The sequence below is a fragment of the Camelina sativa genome, chromosome 6 (assembly GCF_000633955.1).
Source record: "Camelina sativa cultivar DH55 chromosome 6, Cs, whole genome shotgun sequence".
Taxonomy (NCBI): domain Eukaryota; kingdom Viridiplantae; phylum Streptophyta; class Magnoliopsida; order Brassicales; family Brassicaceae; genus Camelina; species Camelina sativa.
The window spans coordinates 14,260,930-14,267,877 of record NC_025690.1 but is presented as its reverse complement, the minus strand read 5'-3'; the positions used below and the strand labels follow the sequence as shown (position 1 = coordinate 14,267,877).

General features: G+C 30.1%; 1 long non-coding RNA gene across 2 annotated transcripts; it reads right to left on the bottom strand.

Moving 5' to 3' along the window:
- Positions 756–3,374, bottom strand: LOC104791307. 2 transcript variants are annotated; one of them, XR_768890.2, is made up of 7 exons: positions 2,955–3,374; positions 2,799–2,845; positions 2,581–2,709; positions 2,419–2,481; positions 1,844–1,919; positions 1,651–1,739; positions 756–1,346 (listed from the first exon to the last, which is right to left on the bottom strand). It is a non-coding gene; the product is annotated as an uncharacterized LOC104791307 (long non-coding RNA). The 2 variants fall into 2 exon arrangements; XR_768889.2 differs by having other exon boundaries at positions 1,844–1,904; positions 2,955–3,373.

The window sequence follows — 6,948 nt, the reverse complement described above, 5'->3', positions numbered from 1 at the left end:
AATTGCAAAACTTATAATATTTATTTTAGGACTATTTATATTTTATATTTAAATGTTGAAACTATCCATATCTATAACAAAATATATGGTTGAAAAATATCTAATTAATGTTTGTTAGTCAAGAGAAAAATCTTTGATTCTTGATTCCCACAATATACCAAAATGTTGTGTTTAAATATAAATTAATATTTATTTTCCTAACTACATAATCCGCAAATTCCCATTAAATGCGAATTTGTTTTTAAAATTAATTTTCAAGCGAGAAAAAAAAATAATTTTCAATGTTAGAGTATACTTTTTTCATTACTCGAATTACCCGTTTTAGTTAGCATATACGATTTCTTGTCCTAATACTGAAAATAGACCGGACTTTAATCAAAGTTGAATTATGGTTTCTGAAATTATATGTACTCAATAAATAAATTAAATTACTTCAAAAACAACGGCAAAACATATATTTGGTCAATTAGTAAACCTTTTTAAGTAATAAAATTTTAATTATATAATATTAGTATTTTCCATAAAAATTAGTTGGCCACTCATTTTGGTATATATCTGAAACTGTGAAGTGATAAGCTCATAATTCTTTGTCTGTATTTTATAAATATAATTATGATTATACATCATTTTTTTTTTGTTTCACTTGAGTTTGGTTTATCGGAGTGAAACACCGTAATTATGATTATAGGTGTGAATATAACAAATTTGACGGCATTTGTTAGGCTTAGCCTCTATGTTTTCGCAGAGTATTCATGTCTGTGACAATTATCTCCATTCTCATTAGTTTTAGTGAATTTTTGATGACAGTTCAGAAATTTTAAAAAGGTTATGGGACAACAATATTAACAGACACGACAAGAAGAAAAAAGGGATAATAAACTAATAGATTGTTCCCCATGAATTTCACAAATCAATAGAAATCGATTCGTCTTTACTTCCATCAAATGATCTGATCATTCTCCTGCAACGCTTACCGTTAGATCCTTGCTTTAAGCCAAGGGCAGTCAAAATTCTTGGCAAATTTATTGCATCGATAAACCCATCTCTGTTTGATGTCTTCTTGCTTCACTTTCTCCAAGCTTGGCACTTTCTCTTCAAACAGATTACAAAGCTCCTTGAACTGTGTCGTTTGAAGCCCCTCGCTTCATGGATCAGCGAGAAGGCCTAAGCACTTCATCACCATCACTACATATTCTCTGAAAAGACCATCATCATCATCGTCATAATCTTCGCGTTTGATCGAAGTTTGAAAGTCGAGATCTTTGCTCTTCTTCTCAGAAACACATTGTTGGTGCTGAAGAAGAGGCCAGAACTTGGAGACAAATGCTTGAGCAAAAAAAAACCATCTGAAAAGACAGATGACAAAGAGTTGATCAGACCAAACAAAGGGAAAGAAAAAGAAGTTGCATTTTGACAATGAACTCTTATTCTCCATGGTTATAAAGCTATAAAAATGGTTCTCAATCATAACTTGATGAAAATGAACTCTTATACTCTATGGTTAATCAATTTTCGCCACCGAGTTGAAAAATTGACTGAGGAAACATTTCTAATAAAAGAAAAAGAGATAGTAATTACTAATCTTTGTATTTGAGACATATGCTCACTAATAAAGTGATTAGAAAAGATGGAGAATATGTACTAACTTACAATTTAAAGTTGAAACGATGTTTCAGTCCAAGAACTGAGGTGTCGTCGAGCAAATGTGGTGTCTCCAGTCATTCTAAACCTATTTGGATCTTTAAATTACAGAAGAAGAAAAATGATTTAACAAATTTCACCAAATAAGAAATTAGTGATATGTATTGCATGTAGTTTAGTAGTAGAAAATACAGAATCTCACCGTTTGCTGCTAGATACTCTACTGTTTGAGTCTCTTTCTTCCAAGATTTCCATTACCTCATCTACATGTATTACGTCTATAAAAGTTTATATGTAAACGATAGACTCAATATGATAGAACATAGTAAAAAAATTATGTTATAATACATAATATATTTATGAATTTTGCACTTGTTTTATCGAAGGCGATTTGACTAATGAGATTCTTTTCTCAATTAGCCACATCGAAGAACTGTAAAAGTAGTCGCTGAAAACTACCTAAGACCGGACCCTCACAAACGTAGACATTTATTAAATTCTCTATTGCCTAAAGTAAGTCAGCTAACAATTTATCAAAACACACACATTCATTCAAATGGAAATTAGGCAAAAACGTATCTAAATATATATGTTACGGGTGAACGAAATTAGTTGTTCCATCAAGAGGACAAACAATCCAAGTTTGTTCATCAGTTAGTTCTGTCACACCGAATGCAGCAATAGTTTCTCCTCCAATAAGCTAATTCCAAAGCCAAACTCTCATGATAAGGCGGAGCTAACAACAAAAGGGGAATTCAACAGAGAAAGAATAATCACCTTGTGGTTGGGAAAAGCTGCTTGAGAGGATTAAAGACGAAATCTTCAAATCATTATCGGTCTCTGTCACCAAATCCACCAAACACAACAATTTCATGAACCAAAGAAGATGAAATTAAAACAAAAAATTGACACTCAATGATTAGAAGTAGTCATTCTCACTATGTATGATTGAGATGAAATCAAGAAGCAATCTTGCAATGAAGTTAAGTTATTTGAGAGAAAAGATACAAAATAAACATGGCCTTTGTGTTCAACATGTTTGGTCTCGTAAAACCCTTTACGAATGACCTGCAGAATTAAACAAAATCAGCCAAATTAAATCATGATTACGCAGAAGATCGACCAAAACCCAATGACATCGATTAAGAGAGAGAGACCTGTCCAGCTTTTTTAGTGGCATCAATGGCGGCAGCCAAGAACTGATCTAGAGAATCACATAAAATCAATGTCAGAGAAAACACTGCAGAGGAATTAAAAAGAAAAGGAGAATTCAAAGAAGTTGCTAAGATTTGAAGGTCTGAGAAGTCCACTACCACTATAGTACGGCTCATCGTTGATATTGGTTTCCGCGAATTAATGTAGATACTTTGATGAAACTCGCAAAATGGAATACTCTGATTCAACCTGCTGATTTCAACAACAACACATAGATTCTCTTACTCATTCCCCATGCCTGGAGAATCATGAAACAAAACAAAAAAATTAATCCCCCTCCCCAATCAAAAATCCAAAGTTAAACAGAGAGCCGATTGAAATCTCCAAAAAATTGTGATGGAAGACATGGAAGGATAAGTGAAAGTGTAGAGGACTGGAAGACTTCAATTCGCATCAGATGGTGAAACGGCATGGATCGTGAGTAAAGGAGAAGAGCAACCGGTGGAGATGGAGCGTCGTCGACAGCGCGGAGGAGAGATATTCATGGGTTTAAACAATAAGATAGCAAAACACCTGGGCCTGAATTATCTCTGCAAAACTTTGGGCTAAGTCCACTCCGAAAAACCCCAAATATTTAAGAAGAAATGCTGATGTGGATATTTAAGAAGAAATGCTGATGTGGATGCACCAGAAGATAGAAAAAGGTAACTTTATATATATAAATAGATTTCGTCTGCCTATGTTTGTTGGTTTTTGGGTTTGAGAAACGGTCGTAGTTGTTTCTTGTCCTTCAAGCTTGGGAACTTCGTGGCTGAATGTTTAGCATAAATTTCGGGTTAATTGGATTGCACTCATGGCTCCACTAGGTCGCGCGTTAAGTGTAAAGGTTCCTGGGATGGGGTTAAGTGAGAGATTCAGTTTTTCCCCTTTTAGTATCTTATTTTATGTTGGAATTTTCTGCTAGATTTACTCTACCTATGAGTTCTTGGTTAGTTTGATCTGTTTTCTTCGTGCAACTTAGACCGTATCCCATATCATTCCCAATGAGAGCAGTTGAGGTTGTGTTTCAAAATCTGAAAGAGAACTTGAAGATGATTATGAAGATGTTTATTTTTGAGTAGATGAAAAGAAGATTATCTGTCTTCGTTTGATAATCCAATGATGTAATATGCTCATTAGCTTACCAAGTTCTGTAAGTGGAGTTTTCCACTATTGTAACCCTTTGCAACACTTATGTTAAATAAAAGACAAACACTTATGAGAAAAAAAAAGAAGATTTAAGTTTTATTTGTATTAATATTATGAGGTCGGAGTGTGTCTTTGTTATCAAATTGATTCATATATGATATGATAATCAGATAAACGAGCGGTGCGCTTTGGTGAGTAAGGCGCATTCGAGAACATTGTTCCTATCATGGCCAAAATCAACTTGCCGGATTTTGGAATGCTAATATAAGCATATCGGTGGATTTTCCACTACGTGAAAGCAAGGTAGACAAAGAAGTCTATTTTGTGTTTGTAGTAAAAAATAATATTAGATTTATTAATTAACTTAATGAATTTTAGATTTGAAAATAGTTCAGTGAACTTTAAGATATTTCAATTATTTATAAAGTTTTAAATACTGAGAAAAAAATCATAGGTGATTTTGTGAGATTTATGTTAATTAAGTTCAAAAAGATTTTGGAGTATTATGTTGCGTGATACAATAGTTTTGGTACTAACTTGGGTGGTAAGATAACTAAAGATGTGAGATCCAAAAGGGTTTGGTATGGTCAAATTGAGTAATTTTTATAATTTGTAACTCTTGTAAAATTGTGAAAACTCTTCTGAATTTTAAAGAAAATCTGTATCAGCAAATAAATCTGAGAAATCAAGTTTTAGTTAAATCATTTCCTTAATTACTACATACACGCGAGTTTAATGAACCGTGTCCGTGACAAATGGAAATTGGAAGTTGCAACGAGACAGCGAAGTTTTGAGTTACAACTACAAGTTGTGTGATTTATCATGCAAATAGGAATTTATTAGGACTTATTTTTATGTTTACATGATACGATTAGAGTTTAGGTGAAATTGAGTTGGATGTGAGTGATGATGGTATACTTTAGTGTAATGTATTTGTTTTTGCATTTTTTCTTGTTATAATAATTACAGAAGTTGACTAAAGTTTTTATTATTATGTGGTCGGACTACGTTTGTTAATTGGTACCAGCCCATAGAGTGTCAATTTAGGCACACAACACAAGAATTCAATTTTTTTAAAAAAATTTGAACAATAAGAAAGTATTTTTAAATGAAAAAATATTTCAAATTTAATAGTTTGAACTTTGAATACACTCACACAAAAAAAAAAGTCATCATTACACAAAGTACCAAACTACCGATCTATACTAAATAAAAGTAGGAGCTATAAGCTTCTTAAGCTGTCCACCTAGGACTTTAAACCACCAATAGATATTAGACATCTCACTAATTAACTTTTTTAAAATTTCCAGAATTTTCTATATTAAAAATTATTTTAAACAACATACCAGGATTTGACATGTCATTCATTAACATTTTATAAATTTCCAGAATTTTTTAGAAAAAGGAAAATTTTAAATTTATGGAAATAAAAATAATATCCCACATCGGCTAAAAATTTTTTAGACAATTGTTCAGAACCAGTATAAATAAGATTAATATGCTTCCAATAATGAATGAGCAGTAAAGCTTGACTTATCAGGCGTCCAAGTTTGAAATTTTGATTCGGTCTGATCCAGTTTTTATTTGATCAAATTAAAACTTTAAACAGTTTCAAAAAAAAAAATCCTAATATTTAAAAATTTTAAAAGTTTAAATATTATAAATATTGAAACTTTCAAAAGTTCTTAGCCTTTAATTTTTTTTTAAATATTATAATTTTTTAAATTTTAAAAGTTTAAAATATTATAAATATTGAAACTTTTTAAAAGGCTCAAATTTTATATTTCGAAACCTTTTAAAAGTTTAAAATATTATAAATATTGATGTAAAACAGAAATCATCTTATTTATCTACGCTTTATGCTTTTTATTTCTTATGATCTGTAAAACATATTTTTGTGTATGATTATAGATGAGTTGATATTCTTTCATTAAAATTTTCTTTTTTATCTTATTTTTTTATTTATTTTTTTGTCAACCCTTATTTTTATTATTTTTTTAAGAGAAAAGAAATGATTTTGTTCTTGGAGTTTGATGGATTAACAAGTTGTGTGGTAGTCTAAAAAAAAGTTTTTGAATTGAAGAATGTGCAGAAGTTGACGAAGAAGAAGAAGAAAAAGAGTATAACGAATAAAATTTGACAATGAAAATGAAAAGAAAAAATATGAAGAATAAGACAATATTAAATAAAATACTAAAACATAGGCGGTAGCGATCAATTAAGCATGAAAACGAGTTAAATTCATGATGATAAAATTGGTTCGTTTTTCTGGTGATCAAATAAATGATTTAGGATATGTGAGGTCATCAGTTTGATTCGCCTATCCTAGACGTCGAGTTAAATTCATGATTTTTTTTATCAGATTTGATTTTATAACACAACTGATTTTATATATTAAAAATTGTGTATCTGAAATTTCATTTTTTTCCTTAATACTAATTTAAATTTTTTTATAAGATAATATTTTATTACCGTAATCAATCATATATCATTTTCATCAAAATATATATATGTGGGTTCAAAACCTAGTTATATAAATAAATGAGAATCAACAACTAAAAACAGCAGTTTTGTTTCCATCTGTTTCTTGATAAGAATTGCGTTTTTGTATTATTAAGAGTAATCACAAAAAATCTTATGATAAAATATTTCTTTCTAAATACATAATTCCATCTTTATTATAATTTGATTAACTTGACCAATTTATTAAATTTGCAAAATGTCTTTTTGACTGGCAATAGATTGTCATTAGTATTAAACTATTTTTGGTAAAGTAAATAATTTAATACAAAGAAGACTTTAAAAAATAAGAGTGTATTACTATTATATAATAAACAGTTTATGAAAGTAATTTTATTTTGTAGAAAACAGAACAAAGAAAAAGAGAAGAATAAAGAGGAAACACACAAAGTCCATTTGGCGTTTACAGGTATGACCTTTTTTGCCTCTCTCTTTCTTTTTTTT